The sequence below is a fragment of the Stomoxys calcitrans genome, chromosome 5, assembly GCF_963082655.1.
Source record: "Stomoxys calcitrans chromosome 5, idStoCalc2.1, whole genome shotgun sequence".
NCBI classification, from domain to species: domain Eukaryota; kingdom Metazoa; phylum Arthropoda; class Insecta; order Diptera; family Muscidae; genus Stomoxys; species Stomoxys calcitrans.
In genome coordinates, this window is record NC_081556.1 from 150,166,569 (window position 1) to 150,188,958 (window position 22,390).

At 33.5% G+C, this 22,390-nt stretch overlaps 1 protein-coding gene across 12 annotated transcripts in view; it reads right to left on the reverse strand.

Moving 5' to 3' along the window:
* LOC106090181 (serine/threonine-protein kinase N) overlaps positions 1-22,390 on the reverse strand; it is a 193,695-nt gene that overhangs the window by 92,647 nt on the left and 78,658 nt on the right. The window contains exon 1 of one of the 12 annotated variants that reach the window (XM_059368502.1): positions 5,155-5,173. The exons of 5 other annotated variants lie outside the window; for them this stretch is intronic. The gene's annotated coding sequence lies outside the window, so the exon portion shown is untranslated. Of the gene's footprint in view, positions 1-4,857; positions 5,098-5,154; positions 5,174-22,390 lie in introns of those variants that run through there. 6 more of the 12 variants (XM_013256280.2, XM_059368501.1, XM_059368500.1 and 3 more) reach the window with 6 other exon arrangements.

Consider the following 22,390-nt stretch of genomic DNA (forward strand, 5'->3'; position numbering starts at 1 on the left):
CGACGACCTACATCAATATTAAGTATCTGTGCAAAATTTCAATGACGCAATTAGTAAACCCCATCCTATGGTGGTGGGTATAATAAAATATTTAGAATAAATTTCTTTACTATATCAGCATTTAAACTGTGTGTCCAACAAATACAAAAACTGTTTATTTCAAATATTGGGTTGCCCAAAAAGTAATTGCGGATTTTTCATATAGTCGGCGTTGACAAATTTTTTCACAGCTTGTGACTCTGTAATTGCATTCTTTCTTCTGTCAGTTATCAGCTTTTACTTTTAGCTTGCTTTAGAAAAAAAGTGTAAAAAAAGTATATTTGATTAAAGTTCATTCAAAGATTTATTAAAAATGCATTTACTTTCTTTTAAAAAATCCGCAATTACTTTTTGGGCAACCAAATAGTTTCAAATTTTATTTACATATTTGTTTTTAAAGCAGCTTATAAAAAACAAAACTGTGCCGGTTGCATAAAATCTTTTGACACAGAATCTTTTATTAAGAAAATAAAGAAATAAAAAAATGTGTTGTACTCAAATCATATCGCTTTCACCCCCCCTTCACCAACAACCAACAAAGGGACAAACATTTATGAATGTTTTTCCAAAGATGACGGCGATGATCGGCGAGCAAATAATTGAAAATCAATTCATGTGGCATTTAATTACTTTTAATTGACTTCCATTGGCACTTTTGACAATTCGAGTTCATTAATCAAAGCAATTCAGCCAGAAGGCACACAACGTACGCACACACACACACACACACCCAACAACAACAACAACAACGATATGGCACAACATCAAAGGGGTACTAAACGTAGTAACCCATGGCAATAGCAATGAATGTGAGGGGATGCTTAAAAAGTAAACATCAAATTGAAATAAAAGAAAGTTTTTTTTTTTCTTTGCGAATTTTTATTTAAATTTCCTTTATGGAATTCTGGTCATTTAAAGTGTTTGCCAACAAATAAATAAATAAAAAAAACGAAAGTGAAATGCTTTCATTTGCTAATGCTTTTGAAATCTATTTTTGGGTAAAAACGCTACTCGTATAATAAATAAAATAAAATAAACAAAGCCTTATAAGAATGACATATATAATGCTGGTTTAACCAAATGTGGTTTTTTAGATAAACCATACAAATGAAAAAAAATTCCAATTTGTTTTTTTTTCAACACTGACAATGTGTGATTGAAAGAAGAAGCAGACATTTTTAAGTTTAAAACTTTGTAAAGAGAACAAAGAAATGTTGTCAAAGAGAATGAAACTTACAAAGAGAAAATATGGTTATAACGAAATAAGAGAGCTAAGCAAGCAATTCTGGAGGGCCCCTAAGAGAGGGTCTGAGCTTAGATAGCTTTTTCTTGTTTCTATCAATTTTTTTTTAATTTTTAATAATAATTAGTATGCCCTGCATCCTTGTAACAGATTTTTCTGTGCAGGGCTTGTAATTGGAAGGAAACATGGCTATACAATTTTTAGATATCGGGTGGAGGCGATGGATCTGGACTTATTGAGCCTCTAGAGGGCGCAATTCTCATCCGATTTGACTGAAATTTTGCACGTGGTGTTTTGGGATCACTTCCAACAACTGCGCTAAGTATGGTCAAATCGGTCCATGTTTTGATATAGCTGTCATATAAACCAGTCTTGGGTATTGACTTCTTGAGCCTCTAGAGGGCGCAATTGTCATCCGATTTGGCTGAAATTTTGCATGAGGTGTTTTGTTATGACTTCCACTAACTGTGCTAAGTATGGCACAAATCAGTATATAACCTGATAAAGCTACCAAAAAGCTTCTAGAGGGCGCAATTCTCATCCGATTTGCCTGAAATTTTGTACAACGGCTTCTCTCCTGACCTTCAACATTCGTGTCTAATATGGTCTGAATCGATGGATAGCTTAATACAGCTCCCATATAAACCGATCTTCCAGTTTTGCTTCTTGAGCCCCTACAAGTCGCAATTCATATTCGAATTGGATGAAATTTTAAACAATTACTTCTACTATGGTCTCCAACATTCAATTCAATTTTGGTCCGACCAAAAATAATTACAACAAATAAATGCGTTTGCCCCTGTTCCTGAAAGGAGTTCATGGGCAGATTTGTATTTGCAAAAGCGTAAGTTCCCATGGAATTTTTTTATATATTTTTTTTCAATTTTAGAATTAAAATTGCGCCCTCTAGAGGCTCAAGAAGTATATTCGGGAGATCGGTTGATATGGAAACTATAGTTATCGATCGATTGGACCCATACTTGGTACATCTGTTAGAGGTCATAGGTAAAGTCATGGTGGAAAATTTCAGCGAAATAAATGTTGAGGTCTTTAGAGACTGAAGAAATATATGCGGACCATCGATTTATAAGGAAGCTTTATCAGGTTTTGGACCGATCCGATTGAATACTTGGTAAATCCGTTGAAGATCATAGGAAATCTTTAGCAAAACTGGATAAGAATTGTGCCCTAAAGAGGCTCTAGAAGCATTTCGGATAAGAATTGCGCCCTCTAGAGGCTAGAGGCCTTAATGCGAGTGATATCTTTTATAGTGTCCAAGAAATTTGACAATTTTTTTTTTTTTTTTGAAAATTTCGCAGAAACTGCTCTCCTGTTTTATTGCTTGTAAAAGCATTTCTGAACTGATTTCATAATTTTTAACTGATTTGGAAAACTAAGAAAATGTACTGTTTTTTTTGTCGCGATATATGCTAAGGTTCGATTCATTAGTCAAAATTTGTGCAAGTTACAAACCAAAGAATGTGAAATAAGTCAAGTTTTGGCATTTTTTCGTTAAAAAAAAGGTAATTTCATTGTTTCGTCTCTATACAGAAAACTTTGCCCAGTACCGTCAATTTTACTTACTGTACTGTAAAGAAGATTTAATGTAGATAGGCTTTATTTGTAATTTGTATAAATTGTGTTCACTCTAATAGTAGATCTGTGGAATAGAAAGTGCAAAATTGGCAATAAAAAAAAAAAAAAAAAAAATAAATGGGAAAACTCTTCGAGTTCTCAAAACGCAAAGCTGAGACCCCCAACTTTATATAATAATATTGGGTTGCCCAAAAAGTAATTGCGGATTTTTTAAAAGAAAGTAAATGCATTTTTAATAAAACTTAGAATGAACTTTAATCAAATATACTTTTTCTACACTTTTTTTACAGAGTCACAAGCTGTGAAAAAATTTGTCAACGCCGACTATTTGAAAAATCCGCAATTACTTTTTGGGCAACCCAATAGTTTAATTGCCCCAATTATTAACTAATTCAATGCAAACAATTTTTCGCGTCATCCAAGGATTGCGGTCTCCACGGACATTTTACCGAAAAATGTCGATTTTGCAAACATCTTTCCCCAGTGTGGGGATTTTGGGTGTTTTCAATTCCCAGCCAATTTTCAGCTAAAAAAAAAAACGGACCATAAATGCGCTTTTGACAGCCCAAATAAAATTTTGTTGGGCCCACCAATGGGCTCCTGGGACTTCTTTTTGCATATAAACTGGATAATACCTCAGCTATAACCATTTAAATCTCACGAAGATAGGTTTATCCGTTCCAAAATGGCAGACTTATTTCCACTTATTTTTTTTTTCCAACCCACTGTGCGACCTTCATTAACAAGAATTACTATACTAAATTTCCCATGAACAGAAAAATTATTTTTTTTAATTTTTTATTATAATTAATTTGTTTAATTTGAAAGTTTTTTTCCGTTTCATTTTCTAATTTGTGTTATTTTTCCAATATTATATTTTAATTAATATTTTTAATTGTAATTTAATTTTTTTTCTAATTTATTTTTTGCGTCAACGACTTTCAATATTCATTCCAAATATGGTCTGAATCGCTACTCGGAATGTTTTGTAAGATAAAAAGCTTTCACATTTTCATTTTGTTTTATATAATTTTAATTTTTTTTTTATTTACAGCTTTGTCTTTTAACAGTCTAATTTTTAATTTGTAAAAAAACAATGAAGAATGATGTTATCCATGCTCATCTTTTCTCATATTTGTTTTTAAAATTTTTTGTTACAACTATTTTGATTTATTTACTAAGAGGGTTTTGTTTAAATTATTGTCCGGAGCGCACAGAAGCGATAAGTTCAACTAATAAATGCTAATTAATTTCTTGTTCAAATTCAAATAATTAGTTATAAATCTGGATTTCTATTGGCGCCAAAACAAACAAAAAATACAAATACAAATACACATTTAATCCCAAAGTCTGCCATAGTTATAATAAAGTGATCTCGCAGATATGTGTACACTGTGCTTGCTATTCTCTTCTTTCTCTTCTCTGGAGTTCTTCATTAACAGCTTTTCTATTAGGGTTTCTCCTCTCACAAAGTGAGAGTGAAAGAGAAATAAAAACCATTTTGCAAATACAACAAACTCGGAATGATAATAGCTGATTATAATTCTATATAAATATTTAAAAATTCTATAATTTTTGTTATCGCACCACACAAACACACATATTTATAAAGCAAATCATGAGTAATGAAGACATTTTTGTAACAAAATTTTTTTTTAGGTTTGAAATTTGCAATTTTTTCTTCTTTATGGTAAAAAAAAATTAAGACACTTTAAATATTTTTAGCTTTATTTGTGTTTATTTCACAACGTTACAGCAGATTAAACGCGAACGACAATGCAATTAATGGCGCGACAATCGATAGACATCGATTTTATTTTTGGCCCAAACAGCACACATTGATGTTGGTTTTATTGGAAATTGGTTTTTTGTTTGATTTCTTTTTTAAAGAATTTCCTATAAATAAAGTAGACTTTTTAGACACTTCATTAAACGAGAAACTAGGCAATTCTTTTTTTATTTCACTAACACACACTCACAAACCAGATATAGGGATTTTTTGGGTTTAATTTTTTTTTTAATTTTGCTAAAAATCACGTTTCAATAATTTTTTAATATTTGCATTTCTTTTCTTTCTTTTTTCAACAGATTTTTTTTACTTTAGTTTAGCGGCATCTCCGGCATATGACTGCTAACGTTTCAAGTTTTCGGTAATCACTGACTGAACTTTGTAGGAAAATTTAATACCCCCATTTTTTTTAACAAGCAAACAAAAACCAATAACAATAATAATAATAATAAAAAAAAGCTCGTTGTCGTCAAAAATGTAAACGAACAGGTGAAATGCTAACGAGAGAAGCTTTTTTTGTAGCTCCTAGTCTTAGAATGAAACCAACGTTGAGGCGTTGGGACACAACTAAACTAAACGCAGTCAACGACTACCATTGAACGACGTAGGCAGGCGGCGTTGGCGTTACGTCTCTGGTTACTGCTGTTGAAAGGTTTTATTTTTGCATTTCTCTTGCTGTAACTCTCCCTTGCTCTTTCTCTCTCTCTCGCTCTCTGTCTCTCTTTAGGGTAGTAGGGTTATCGATAGTAATTCCTTTTTGTTTTTGCTTCTATTAATAACAAAATTAATAATTTAGCTTTTGTGCCTTTGTTATTGGCCTTATCAGTTTGATTTCGAAAAAAAAAAAAAAAACATGGCTAAGTACACATAACAAACACACGCACGCCGCTTGTATAGCAATTATTAAAACACAATGGCTCTCTGTGGTATTTAAAGCAGCGGTTGCAGTTCTCGTGCTTACTAAACGAACGAGTAAAGTGTAATCAAAAGAATGACATCGAAGACCACAATATCAACAGCAACAGAAGCACCAGTAGCCGCAGCAGGAACATAGCCAAGCCATTAAAGCACCGTTAGGCTTTGTTAATTAGTCTTAACGTAAAGCATGTGCATCGGTGAGGTGATGGCATAACGTTACGAGCCATTGAGAGAGCACAAAACATTGTTTAGTACATGACATCGACAAGTTAATTCAAGGATTCTGCTTCTTCTTCCTGTGCTTGCGCCATGAATGAATGAATATAATATGCATGTAGAGGTGTGTAGGTTTATTCTATACAATAATAAATATGTCTACTCAAAAAAGAAAAAAATCAAAGCCTCCCACAAAGGGACGACTAGAAAAATCCCTCGAAAGAAGAACAACAAATACAACAATGGGCTAAAAGCTATTGTTGCGGCCTACCACAACAAAGTTCTGTCGATAGTCAGAGGAACACAGTGGGTGAATATAAAAAAGATACCAAATAAAAAAATATAAAAAAAATAAAAAAAAAAATAAAAAATAAACCAAAAAAAAAAAAAACATTAAAAAATATAAAATTTTAAAAAAATATTAAATATTAAAAAAAATATAAAATAAAGAAATATACAAAAAAAAAATATTAAAAAAAAATTTAAAACAAATAAATAAAAATAACCAACAAAAAGTAATTAAGAATTAATACAATTGAAAAAAAATAAATAAATATATACAAAATATTTAAAACTAAAATGGAATATAAAAAAATTAAATTAGGTAAAATAATAAAAGTATAAGAAGTATATTCGGGAGTTCGGTTTATATTCGAGCTATATAAGGTTTTCGACTGATTTCGATTATAATTGGTACATTTGTTTGAGGTCATAGGAAAAGTCAATGTGTAAAATTTCGAATTAATCCAAATTTAACTAAAAAAACAAAAAATAATCGAAATTAAAAAAAAAACAAGTAAGAGCGTGCTAAATTCAGCTGGGCCGAATCTTATATACCCTCCACCATAGATCACATTTGTCGAGTTCTATGCGCGGTATCTCTTTTTAGGCAAACAAAGAATATTGAATAAGAAATGAATGCTGAACATTGTAGAAGTCATTGAGTAATATTTCAGTTCATTCGGATAAGAATTGCGCCTTGTAGGGGTTCAAGAAGCAAAACTGGAAGATAGGTTTATATAGGAGCTGTATCAAGCTATTAATCGATTCAGACCATATTAGACACGAATGTTGAAGGTCATGAGGGAAGTCGTTGTTTAAAATTTCTGCCAAATCGGATGAGAATTGCGCCCTCTAGAGGCTCAAGAAGTCAAGACCTAAGATCGGTTTATATGGCAGCTATATCAAAACATGGACCGATTTGGCCCATTTACAATCCCAACCGACCTACACTAATAAAAAGTATTTGTGCAAAATTTCAAGCGGCTAGCTTTACTCCTTCGAAAGTTAGCGTGCTTTGCACAGACAGACGGACGGATCGACTAGACTAGATCGACTTAAAATGGCATAACGATCAAGAATATATGTTTTTTTTTTTGAGTCTCAGACGCATATTTCGAGGTTTTGCAAACAGAATGACGAAATTAGTATACCCCATCCTTTGGTGGAGGGTATAAACATGTAGAAAAATTATTTTATTATATTTCATTTCGTTTCGTTTCATTTTGTTTCATTTTATTTTATTTTATTTTATTTTATTTTATTTTATTTTATTTTATTTTATTTTATTTTATTTTATTTTGCATTTTTTTATTTATTTTATTCTGATTTTTTTTATAATTTTTTGGGTTTTATAAAAACAATCATTTGAGGCCACTGTTCTCTGGCGCTTGCCTGAGTAGGTTGCAGAGTTGCTGAGAACGTCCTAAATAGAGTCATTCATACATACAGCTGTTAGATGTTTTCGTGTGCTATAACCATAATTTACATATGTCCCCCAAAGTCGCCTAACGATGAAATGAAACCCTCTCATCATCATCAAGAATTGATTAAGCGCAAAAAAGAGTAAAAAAGTAGGTGGAATATCCTAAACAAGAATTTATTGTTCAGTCGTCAGTAAAGAACTACAAACCCATTTTAACACTCACACACATACCTACTACGACACACATGTTGGCGTAGGCATGTTGAAATACAGGATTGGGACCAAAATGCTTTTCAATTATACAGTAGAAAAAACAAGTAAAAGCGTGCTAAGTTCGGCCGGGCCGAATCTTATATACCCTCCACCATAGAGCGCATTAGTCAGTTCTTTTCCCGGCATCTCTTCTTAGGCAAAAAATGATATAAGAAAAGATTTGCTCTGCTATTAGAGTGATATCAAGATATGATCCGGTTTAGACCACAATTCAATTATATGTTGGAGACCTGTGTAAAATGTCAGCCAATTCGAATAAGAATTGCGCGCTTTGGAGGCTCAAGAAGTAAAATAGAGAGATCGATTTATATGGGAGCTCAGACCATAATAAACACGTTTGTTGATGGTCATGAGAGGATCCGTCGTACAAAATTTCAGGCATATCGGATAATAATTGCGCCCTCTAGAAGCTCAAGAAGTCAAGATCCCAGATCTGTTTATATGGCAGCTATATCAGGTTATGAACCGATTTGAACCATATTTGACACAGTTGTTGAAAGTAAGAATAAAATACGTCATGCAAAAATTCATTCAAATCGGATAAGAATTGTGCCCTCTAGAGGCTCAAGAAATCAAGACCCAAGATCGGTTTATATGGCAGCTATATCAGGTTATGGACTGATTTGAACCATACTTGGCACAGTTATTGGATATAATAACAAAACACGTCGTGCAAAATTTCATTTCAATCGGATAAGAATTGCGCACTCTAGAGGCTCAAGAAGTCAAGACCCAAGATCGCTTTATATGGCAGCTATATCAGATTATGGACCGATTTGAACCATACTTGGCACAGTTGTTGGATATCATAACAAAACACGTCGTGCAAAATTTCATTCTGATCGGATAAGAATTGCGCACTCTAGAGGCTCAAGAAGTCAAGACCCAAGATCGGTTTATATGGCAGCTATATCAGATTATAGACCGATTTGAACCATACTTGGCATAGTTGTTGGATATCATAACAAAACACGTCGTGCAAAATTTCATTCTGATCGGATAAGAATTGCGCACTCTAGAGGCTCAAGAAGTCAAGACCCAAGATCGGTTTATATGGCAGCTATATCAAAACATGGACCGATATGGCCCATTTACAATACCAACCGACCTACACTAATAATAAGTATTTGTGCAAAATTTCAAGAGGCTAGCTTTACTCCTTCGGAAGTTAGCGTGCTTTCGACAGACAGACGGACGGACGGACGGACAGACGGACGGACATGGCTAGATCGACATAAAATGTCGCGACGATCAAGTATATATATACTTTATGGGGTCTCAGACGAATATTTCGAGTAGTTACAAACAGAATGACGAAATTAGTATACCCCCCATCTTATGGTGGAGGGTATAAAAAAAAACACTACAAGAAATAAGAGTCTATTTTCCAATATGTCCTCTAATTTTCGTACCAAAGCTCACTAATCAAAATTGGGTAGAGGGTGGTTATATGTGTGTGTTCAAGTCCTTGAATGAGTGCCTTAGCTTTATGAGGGTCTTTTTTTCTACACTCCTTTCGCCTACTTCAGATGCCATTGACTCCTAAAGCGGTTCGATGGCTATTATTTATAAGGTCGATGTAGGCGTACGAGTGATACGTTTAACAAATATTTCCTTATATGAGTGTTTTGAGGGCTTTTTTGAGCATGTGCATGCAAATATAAGAGTGGTTCGAAAGAATTCGAACATTTATTTGATTGGTTAGTAAACATTCAGAAGTTGGTTATGTTTGAACTATGTATGTGCAAAATATTGTTCATTTCTGTTCCGTTTTCAGGGAAGTTTTATATTTTCCTATGGACAACTTTGAAGTTATGAACGTTTTTTCAATTGAAATCCATCATGACCTCTATAAAATATTTCGATTTATATTTATCGAAAATCGATAATTATGTCACTTGCACTTTGTTTTTACCGTTTAGAGCTGATTTCATATATGACAGACTTTTTCCATCATTATTCAACAAGTTCAATTATGGTTACACCATGTAAGGACAAGTGTGGTTGGTAGCACGCAAAAATTATACAACACCACACAAACATAAACATTCCAACCAACAGCCTACTCACGAGAATGCGTGCGCTATAGTCATCTACGTTACAAAAGTTAAATCACAAAGAATAACAACAAAAACAATATACAGACAGATGGAGAGAGGGACGGGAGGGGGACGGACAATTGTATCATACTTTGGTTAACTAAGAGTAAAAATACCCACAGATAACAAATATTTATCTATGTATGTAGTATGTGTGTATGCACGCGTAAATTAGAATAACAATGAACATAAAAACAATGAACATAAACGTCGTCATCATTTTGTATTTTGTTGTTGTTGTTGTTGTTGTTTTATTCTTTCTCTTCAGGTTCTTGATATAAAAAACAAACAAAACAAATCAAATAAAAATAAAAAATATTGTGATAATTATAGCACATCACGGCGCGATGGTGACGACGACTACAACAACGATTACGGCAAAAAAAAACATATGGGAATGAACACGTTCATCAAGTGACAACAAGTGCTTTGAGGGTATTTATTTCAACATCAAAAAAAGAAAGAGTGGTGGAAAACAACACACATATTATGACCATGAGAAAGAGAGTGAGAGGGAGCCTCAGGGAGAGAGAGAGAGCAGTTATAAATAAATGTAAGTACTGTAAGCACTGTAAGAACCATATCTAGTGCAAATAATATATCAAAAGATCAAGCTAATTACATTTATCGTAAACAGAGCATGAATTGGCGATTTTTAATGTCAATGTTATCAGTAAAGCCTCACTAAATAATTTGCAATTAAATTTTTATTTGTAACTTTGGTTTTGTTGGTGGGCCTTGGTGGTGTAACGCTAAAATGTTAATCCTTTTAGCGCAATCCCATTGTTCAAATCCCATTAATATTGTTAAACTCAAGAGAGAATAAAATTTTTCAGTTTCTGCTATTCTCTTACTTATGCTGAAGAGATTTAAAGGTATTACAGATATTGAAAATGTGTTGGATTTAGGAGGAGTTACCCCTTTCCAGCAACTTCTTTTTCTTGCTAAGTCCAAATTTCGCCAAGCCAAGGTAACACGCCTCGATAACCCATTTATAGACCCACGCAACTTCTAAGGGCCTTGATTATGTACCTCAACTGGTTAGCAAGTCAGCTCTAACCATTACAAATTTTGCCATATCATTTCTGCTCATTTAAAAATATGACCGACTATTTCCTACACATGTTATACCACAGTGCGACGCGACATATCATGGATATAACTAATGATGTGCCATCATCCTCCATCTATCCATCCATCTACATATACAGAATTAAAATCACACTCACAGGGCAGCAGTTAGATGATATTCATAGTGTGAAAAATTTGGAAACGGACATAAATTAAATTAACAATTATTGCCTTAGATCACAATTCGGACACACACTCACAGTTTTGGGATACCAAAATACACCAAAAAACACCAAACCCCCAAAGGCAAAAAGTCGCCCATAAAAAAACGTAAATAAATAAAATAAAATTAGAAAATCGAATTAAGTGGAAATGGCACAATGAAATGGCCTTTTGGGTGGGAAGTGACAATGATGATGATGACGCCAAAAATTTTGATGATGCAATATCACAACAAAACAAACAATCACATCTATAGGAAGTAAAAGAGAAAGACACCAATAAAGTTGTGAAAATTGAAAACAGGGAAATTCAACAAAGTATGACAATATTTTTTTTCGCTATTAACTTGAATTTGTTACGATTATGCAGTGCAAGCCATGCAATGAGTTGGTGATTTTCTCTTAAAAGTTATTTCCATATTAATGCTAATCAACAGTTATAATTAAAATATTGCGCAAACAATAAACAATTTGAATAATTTAGGTGGACACCATTTTTTTAAATGCCTTAAAAATTAAATAAAACCCGAATATAAAAAAGATAATTAAAAAAGAAAAGAAAAAGGAAAATGATATAAAATAAAATAAATAAATAAATAATCCAACACAACACAACATAACATAACATAACATAACATAACATAACATAACATAACATAACATAACATAACATAACATAACACAACATAACATAACATAACATAACATAACATAACATAACATAACATAACATAACATAACATAACATAACATAACATAACATAACATAACATAACATAACATAACATAACATAACATAACATAACATAACATAACATAACATAACATAACATAACATAACATAACATAACATAACATAACATAACATAACATAACATAACATAACATAACATAACATAACATAACATAACATAACATAACATAACATAACATAACATAACATAACATAACATAACATAACATAACATAACATAACATAACATAACATAACATAACATAACATAACATAACATAACATAACATAACATAACATAACATAACATAACATAACATAACATAACATAACATAACATAACATAACATAACATAACATAACATAACATAACATAACATAACATAACATAACATAACATAACATAACATAACATAACATAACATAACATAACATAACATAACATAACATAACATAACATAACATAACATAACATAACATAACATAACATAACATAACATAACATAACATAACATAACATAACATAACATAACATAACATAACATAACATAACATAACATAACATAACATAACATAACATAACATAACATAACATAACATAACATAACATAACATAACATAACATAACTTAACATAACAATACATAACATACAATCCAAAGTTCGGCACGAAATTTGAAAATAACGGTTATTTTTTGATCAGACCTCTCATTCACAAAAATTTTGTACAGAGTGTTGAATTAGGCACTTCGGTATAAATCGGACCATATTTTTTTCTTTAGGGCTATACACTAGATGAGATTTCTTGAGCTTATTTAAGGCATATTGTTTACCCTCCTCCTCCTTCTTCCCCCTTTTTATAAAATATCAACTTTGCGCTTTTCTCTAATTAAATGAGAATATTAGACGCCTAGACACGCTATGTGAATTAGGTTATTAAATAGAGTTATTCTAATATGGCTTTTGAAATAGTTTCGAACATGCTGTAATTTATTATGTCGTGCTGGGAGGATGGTTGTGATAGTTCCCAACGGTTTTCTTAATAGCTTATCATTTGCAATATTCAGCAAAAAAATACCAAACCATAAATAGGGAAACCCACAATTATACTCAGTCATGGCTACAGTGCACGAAAAGAAAATATGTGAAATTTTATAATTCACAATTTACAGCAATGCGAAAAGTTTAATGAAAGTTAACAAATGTTTACAGTTGCAGCAGCAACGAAATACTCGTGAACATAGCATTTGCTACCGGGAAATGGAAACATAAGGAAAATATAATAAATGCTTGGAAAATATATATGCTAATAAATGTCTGGTTGGCAAGAAAAATTTCCATTTTTGCAACTTTTGCAACAGGTGATGCAATATGAAAGATGAACATATGAATTGTTTACAAATTTAAGGAAACATTCAGGGAGCAACTTAAATCATACATTTTTATACCCACCACCGAAGGATGGGTGTGTATTCATATTGCCATTCCTTTTGCAACATATCGAAATATCCATTTCCGAACCTATAAAGTATTGGGTTGCCCAAAAAGTAATTGCGGATTTTTCATATAGACGGCGTTGACAAATTTTTTCAACGGCTTGTGACTCTATAATTGCATTCTTTCTTCTGTCAGTTATCAGCTGTAATTTTTAGCTTGCTTTAGAAAAAAAGTGTAAAAAAAGTATATTTGATTAAAGTTCATTCTAAGTTTTATTAAAAATGCATTTACTTTTTTTTTTCAAAAAATCCGCAATTACTTTTTGGGCAACCCAATATAAATCAATGTTTCAAAAAATCTATCTTGATCTTTAGAAGCTTCTCAGACATTGAGTTCACTAGAAATTAGTATTCCTTGCTATTTGCTTTATTTTTTCATCAACTACTTAAATTCCAAGAAATGTTGTATATGAATTCATGATTTTTTCCCTAGAAGATATCTGAATGTTTTCTTTTGAAGAAAAAAAAAACTCAAATGACACGTTATTACCTTTTGCTATAATTCAAATGATTCATTAGCAATTGCGTGTAACTGTTGCTCAGTTCAATAGGGCTTCGAATTCTCTGTTTTTATTTCTTTGAAAAATTTTAATGGAAAATGGAAGCAGCAAAAGAAGGAGGAACTTTTGCGGTTATTAATCAAAGAAGCGACATGTATCGCATGATTATTGCTCCGTATGCCGCCCTACATCAATTGATTGATGCTGATGATGATGGCAATGATTGACTGATTGATGAGTGGCATAAAAACACATAAATGTATGATTTTTTCAAATGCAAAGCTTATATAAAGAACAAAAAATGATTCATTACCGTTATACATGCATGCTAAAGAAAAACGTCATATTTTTAAAGGGTGATTTTTTAGCTATTATCTTTTTGGCAACACTGGTTTATACAGCTCACGCACGTTTCGTGTTTTGTTTCACTGTCAAACATCTTCGGGTTGGTCTATAATTTAACCATGAACCATGAACGCTTGCAAATAATTGAATTTTATTATCAAAATGCGTGCTCTGTTAAGAAATTTCAACGCGCGCTTCTTGTATTCAGCGACGAAGCTCATTTTCGGCTCAATGGGTACATATATAAGCGGAATTGTCGATTTTGGAGTGAAGTTTAGCCAGAAGCATTGCCAGATCTACCAATGCATCCAGAAAAAGTCACAGTTTGATGGGGTTTATAGGCTGGTGGCATCATTGGACCGTACTTCTTCAAAGATGATACGAATCGTAACGTAACTGTAAATGGTGTGGAGTGCTACCGGGAGATGATATCCAACATTTTTTTTTTTGCCCAAAATGCAAGGGCTTGACTTGCATGATATGTGGTTTCAACAAGACATTGCCACATGCCACACAGCACGCGTAACAATGGACTTATTGAGAGGCGAGTTCGGGGAACATTTTATTTCACATTCGGGTCCGTTCAATTGGCCGCCTAGATGGTGCGATTTAACGCCTTTAGACTATTTTTTGTGGGTCTATGTTAAACCATATTCAAAATTTTTATTTGAATTTTAAATGTGTTTGTTTTTGAAAAACTTTCCTATAGTTCTTAAAAAATCACCCTTTATATATTATACCCAAACCTATCATTTTATTTATTTTTTACAAAATTTTCAATTGTTGTAATTCTTTTTTTCTTCCCTTCCTGGAAGGAGGGAAGAGGTTTCCGATCGGATACCTGAGATGAACCTCGAAGTCGAGTGCGAGGCACTGCTGCCATCGGCACAGTCTTGAATTCAGGGAACCCTAATATTGCCATCTGCAAGATCATGTTATACAGATGGATCAAAGCACTCAGTATTTGTGCAAGAGGCAATCAGTATTTGTGCAAAAGCCGGTGCCATCCGGCCTCTTACTGAGACTCTTCGCTCGATACCACTGATTGTCCTCAACTGCCGTTGCAGCTACTCTGTATGGAGCATTCCACTATCCGCAACTGTGGACACGCCCGGTAGCTTGCTAGCTTCTGGTGACAGCAATGAACCTCACACAGATTGGACCTGTGTAGTGCTTACAGCTATTCCGTGCCGCGCACGGTCCATATTTTGATATAGCTACCACATAAAACGATCTTGGATCCTGACTTCTTGAGCCACTAGAGGTCGCAATTCTCATCTGATTTGGGTGAAATTTTGCATGAAGTGTTTTGTTATGTCTTCCAAGAACTGTGCTAAGTATGATTCAAAACGATCCATAACCTGATATAGCTGCCATATAAACCGATCTGGGATCTTGACTTCTTGAGCCACTAGAGGGCGCAATTCTCATCTGATTTGGATAAAATTTTGCATGAAGTGTTTTGTTATGTCTTCCAACAACTGTGCTAAGTATGGTGCAAAATGGTCCATATCCTGATATAGCTGCCATATAAACAGATCTGGGATCTTGACATCTTGAGCCACTAGAGGGCGCAATTTTCAAAATTTGTACAACATGCTTCTCCCATAAGTGTCTAAAATGGTCTGAATCGATCTATAGCCTCAAACAGCTCCCATGTAAACCGAGCTCACGATTTTACTTCTTGAACCTCTAGAGGGCATAGTTCTTACCTGATTTAGGCGAAATTTTGCGCATCGACTTCTTCTAGATGGCGCACTTCTTACCCGATTTAGCTGAAATTTTGTACTACGACGTTTTCTATGAAATTTAAGGGATGTACCAAGTATGGTTCGAATCGGTCTAAAATCTAATATAGCTCCCATATAAACCGTCCTCCCGATTTTACTTCCTGAGCCTCTAGAGAGTGTCGTTCTTATCCGTTTTAGTTGAAATTTTGCACAGTGACTTCTTCTATGCCCCCTTGTGTACGCGCCAATTATGTTCTGAAAGGGCCCAAAGCCTGATATAGCTCCCATATTAACCAATCTCCCGATTTTAATTCTTTAGCCTCTAGAGGGCGTAATTCATATCCGATTTAGCTGAAATTTTGCACAGTGACTTCTTCTAGAGGAGGCAATTATTATCCGATTTGGCTGCAATTTTTGTACTACAACGTCTTCCATGTCATTTAATGGGTGTACCAAGTATGGTTCGAATCGGTCTAAAACCTCATATGGCTCCCATATAAACCATTCTCCCGATTTAAATTTTTTAACCTCTAGAGGGCGTAATTATTATCCGATTTAGTTGAAATTTTGCGCAGTGACTTCTTCTAGAGGGGGCAATTATTATCCGATTCGGCTGAAATTTTGTACTATGACGTCTTCTATGACATTTATGGGATGTACCAAGTATGGTCTGAATCGGCCCAAAACCTGTTCTAGCTCCCATATAAACAATTCTCCCGATTTGACTTCCTGAGCCTCTAGAGGGGGTAAATTCTTATCCAATTTAGCTGAAATTTTGCGCAGTGACTTCTTCTAGAGGGCGCTATTATTATCCAATATGGCAGAAATTTTATACTACGATGACTTCTATCACATTTAATGGATGTACCAAATATGGTTCGAATGGGTCTAAAACCTTATATAGATCCCATATATAAACCGACCTCCCGATTTGACTTCTTGAGCCACTAGAGGGCGCAGTTCTTGTCCGATTTGACTGCCATTTTGCACGTGGTCTTTTGGTCTCACTTCCAGCAACTGCGCTAACTATGGTTCAAATCGGTCCATAACCTGATATAGCTGATATATAAACCGATCTTGGGTCTAGACTTATTGAGCCTCTAGAGGGCGCAATTCCAGTCCGATTGGACTGAAATTTAGCATGAGGTGTTTTGTTATCTTTTCCAATAACTGTATTAAGTATGATTCAAATCGGTTCATAATCTGTTATAGCTGTCATATAAATCGATCTTAGATCTTGACTTCTTAAGCCTCTAGAGGGCGCAATTCTTATCCGATTTGACGTGGTGTTTTGGTATCACTTCCAACAACTGCGCTAAGTATAGATCAAATAAGTCCATGTTTTTAAACATCTTCCATATAAACCGATCTTGGGTCTTGATTTCTTGAGCTTCAAGAGGGCGCAATTCTTATCCGATTTGGCTGAAATTTTGCGTGAGGTGTTTTGTTATGACTTCGGTATATATTTTAAAATTTTTTTTTTATTCTTTAATTTTTTATTTATTTTTTTTTTTTTTTAATTTGTTTACTCTTTATTCAGTTTTTCGTATTTATTTTTTATTTTTGTTTTAATTTGTTTTTGTAATATGTTTACTATTATTTTCACCCCCTCCTCCTCTGTCTATAGTGTTGAATTTAGCTAAAAATTATGACGAATTCTTTGTATGCAATTTTTTCGAAAGTCAAACACCTAAGAAATATTGCCGAAATTCTCTTACAAAATCAACCAACAATGTAATCGATTTATATATATTTTATTATTGTTCCGTTTACTAAACAAATTAACACTTTTTTTCGTTTGAAAAAAAAGACACCACTATTTACAAATTACAGCTGTATTACTTCCGTTGTTCGTTTCATATTACCAAAAAAAAAAAAATATGGTGGCGCTGGTAGCGTTGTGGTGGTGGTGGTGGTCCTCCTATCGATTACACTTGTATTGGAAGTACACTTATACTGCGCACACACTACATTATTATATGTGTGGATGAGTAATTGTTTTCACTTCCCCTCAACCATTCGCGCAACAACCCTGCCAGGTAAACCATGACTAAGTTATTTATTGTTGAGTAGTACAACAAAAAAAACATCGAAACCGATGTAGATGATTTAACTTAAGTTAGTCTTTTAAATATTGACACAAATGTAGGGTTTTAAATTTCCGTTTACCTAAGAAACTATAACAACAAAAATAGGTTTGAATACGTCAGCAACACATAAAAGATCAAAAAATAATTGAAAGGTTTTTTTTTTACACACAAAAAAATTAAAACGAATATAAATAATTTTTTAGCTTGTATGCTGAGAAAATTCGATTTTAAATTATTTTATGTAAAATATTTGAATAGAATTGCAGAATTGATCGAAAGATTTTCTTCGTTATGGTTTACTAAGAAAATATTATTTGAAATAAACCAGTAAGTAAGGGCAAAACTCGGGCGGTACCGACTGTATAATACCCTACACCTACTCTATAAGTTCAATGTGGGAGCTTTATCCAATTCTGAACCAATTTTGATGGACCTCGGCGATTAAATATATGTCAAACAGTAATAACTACGGTTGACAAATGACAACATTATAGCAAATTACCCAAAATCTGACGAACCTATAGGTGGGAGCTATATCTAATTCTGAACCGATTCCAACAGACTTCTCAGAAAATGTGGTAGTCGTCGAGGAAAGCGTTGTGCAAAATTTTTGAAAGATTGGTCAAACAATGAGCTTGCAGTGGCTCTAGGAGTGAAAATCGGGCGATATATATATTTGGGAGCTATATCTAAATCTAAACCGATTACCATGAAATTATCTAGTAATGTGAACAGTCGTAAAAAAATCCTTCCTGCCGAATTTCGAGAGAATCGGCTAACAAATTATCACTTTTTTGCAATATTTCTCAAAATCGGACGAACATATATATGTGAGAGCTATATCTAAATCTGAACCGATTGCGAGCAAACTCCTCAGATACTGTGGCAGTCGTCGAGGAAAGCATTGTGCAAAATGTTGGCAAGATTGGTCAAACAATGAGCTTGCAGTGGCTCTAGGAGTGAAAATCGGGCGATATATATATAAGAGAGCTATATCTAAATCCGAAGCGATTTCCATGAAATTATCCAGTAATGTTGACAGTCGTAAAAAAATCCTTCCTGCCAAATTTCGAGAGAATCGGTTTACAAATGACCATTTTATAGCATTATTTCTGCAAATTGGACGAACATATATATGGGAGCTATATCCAAATCTGAACCGATTTCAAGAAAACCTTTCATAAATTGTGGTAATCGTCGAAGAAGGCGTTGTACAAAATTTTGAGAAGATTGGTCAATAAATGCGCTTGCAATGGCTCTAGGAGTGAAAATCGGGCGATATATATATATATGAGAGCTATATCTGAATCTGAACCGATTTCTTTGAAATTCACCAATAAAGCCGAGGGTTACAAGAATTTCCTTCCTGCCAAATTTCGAGAGAATCGGTTAACAAATGGGCATTTAATTGCACTATTACTGAAAATCGGACGAACATATATTGAGAGCTATATCCAAATCTGATCCGATTTTTTCCAATTTCAAAAGCCTTCGTCTCTAGGCCGCAAAACATTCTCATACCAGATTTGAAGACGATCGGATGAAAATTGCGACCTGTAGTTTGTACACAAATTAACATGGGCAGACGGACAGACAGCCGAACGGACAGACGGGCATACAGACAGACAGACATAGCTAAATCGAATCTGAAAGTGGTTCTGAGTCGATCTGTATACTTATCAATGGCTCTATCTCTCTTCGTTCTGGGTGTTACAAACAAATGCTCTAAGTTATAATACCCAGTGCCACAGTGTTGGTGTAGGGTATAAATACTAAATAAAATATAAGAAAATTTTTCAAAAGTTTCAAAATTTTTCTCTTAGTAGTAAAATTTTTTTTTTCTTAAAAAGTAAAAAATTTTTCTTGAAAAAAATTTTTTTTTGTTTAAATTTTCCATAAAAGGGTTTAAATTTTTCTTAAAAAAATTCAAAAACAATTTTTTTATAAGTTGAAAAATTTTCTAAATACGTTGAAAATTTTACTTAATAAATAGAACATTTTTCTTAATAAGTTGACAATTTTTCTTAATAAATTGAACATTTTTCTTAAAAAGTTGAGGTTATAGTTTTTGTTGTTGTTTTTTTTTATAGGTTTCTAGCAATTTTTTTTCTCATATTTTTAAATTGTTTAAATTTTCTTATTTTAGTTTAAATTTTTTTTATTTGTTTTATATTCCTAATTTTAAAATAAATAATTTTCTTTTTCTTAATATTTTTCAATTTTAATATTTATTAATTAATTTTTTTTATTTTTTCTTGTTACAATTTATTTTTTTTTTTTTTAGTTCCATCAAAGTTCGCAAACATTTCATATTCTTGGAAAATGGTGTAAGCTTTTATTTTTTATGAAAGTTCAAACAAAAATTTTTCTAACTGTAAATTTTGTCAAAATGTTATTTTTACACATATTTTGCCACATATATTGGCAAAATAATTATTTTTTATACAAAATTCCGTCAAATTTTGACCTTAATAAGAAATTATTTTTTTTTCCTGTGCATAAATGAAAGCCCAACAAACCTCTTCCCAAACCTCTGAAAGCCCAACAAACCTCTTCCCCTAATTACAACAATAAAGTTTCGTCCAACCTCAATGAACTAAAACTTCCGTCGTTTTGACAAGTTTTTCGATGACTGTTTTCACAGTGGAAGTGGAAGTTAAACGATGACAAGTTGAGCGTTTAAAATTTTTTTGATTTCGTTATGCGGTTCAAAACGCATATCCGTTACAGCAAGACAAGTGCGTGGGTTGTCGTTGAGTTGATCACATCAAGTCCCCCTACCCTTCGATTCTCTGCTTGTGTTTCTCTTTTTTTTTGGTGTTGTAATTTGAGCTCTTGTATGTTTTCTTTATGATTATGCCATTTTTGTTTGTTCACCCAATTAAATGTGTGATCTTTTTAACCCAGTCTGTGAGTCTGTGGCATTTATTAAATAAAAATGACCTCTGGCCAGGGCTGGGCTGGGCACTGCCCAAACAGACGCAAAGAAGTCTGGCACTGACTGACTTGAAGCCTATAAATTTACATCAAACCATTTTACAGTTGATGACGGGACGGGATATTGGGGTAACCTTGAAACTTATATGCCTTGGATTTGATTGAAGGTTTGTTTGTCGTTTTGCTGCTAACATAAAAATAAAATAAAATTCTCAATGGTGTTAAAAACAAAAAACAAAAAAAACAAACTAGCATTAAAGAGGCCATTTAGATGCAGGTGTCTTCTGGTCTGCAATGCGTTTTTGAAATATGGGAGAATATGTTTAAGGCTTGAATGATTTATTTAATGGGATGTATTTGGAAGCATTTCATAAACTTTTAATGCATTTTCCAATTTAGGTGGCTTTAAAGAACTTTTGATTACAAATTTTAAAGACACGCATTGATAACAATGACATAATCTTCCCACGGTGTAAAATTTCACCGAGTGACAGCTGGAATATATAGGGGACAGGTTTTTTAGTGAATTAGGTATGAGAGGAGTGGTCCATCGCCTATAGCTTTTGGGCCAAGGAATAAAGAAAATAGCATGGCGACCCGGGTGCGATGGCACTATACCGGGCATCACCTTTGCGTCCGAGGAAACCATCGGGAAGATAACAGAGTGGAGTGTACCAGAAACTTACACAGCAAGCGATCACCAGTATATTATTGGGTTGCCCAAAAAGTAATTGCGGATTTTTTAAAAGAAAGTAAATGCATTTTTAATAAAACTTAGAATGAACTTAATCAATTATACTTTTTTTACACGTTTTTTTCTAAAGCAAGTTAAAAGTAACAGCTGATAACTGACAGAAGAAAGAATGCAATTACAGAGTCACAAGCTGTGAAAAAATTTGTCAACGCCGACTATATGAAAAATCCGCAATTACTTTTTGGGCAACCCAATATGTTCTCATATAATACTGGGAGGGACACAGCTAATGAGGGAATGAGCACAAGAGACAGGAGGCCACCGTAGCGCAGAGGTTAACATGTCCGCCTATGACGCTGAACGCCTGGGTTCGAATCCTGGCGAGACCATCAGCAGTGACGGACGTGATAACAATGAAGAGACACAGCGGCGTAGAGTACGAGTTTATTTTCTTTTCGAGATGGTTAAAATGGTATTTACCATTATAGAGGCGTTTTCGCAACAAATTCTGTATGAGTACAACATACCAACGTACGGCCCTTGAAGCCTTCGCACCTAATATGGCTAAGGAGTAATTGTAACCAAATTACGAAACGCGTCATTCCGCTTTTCGTATAGGCTCAAACAAGGCTGAACTGATAACCTTCAAATTTTCACAGATTGTGTAGGTTGGTCTGGAAGGAAACATAGGCTTTA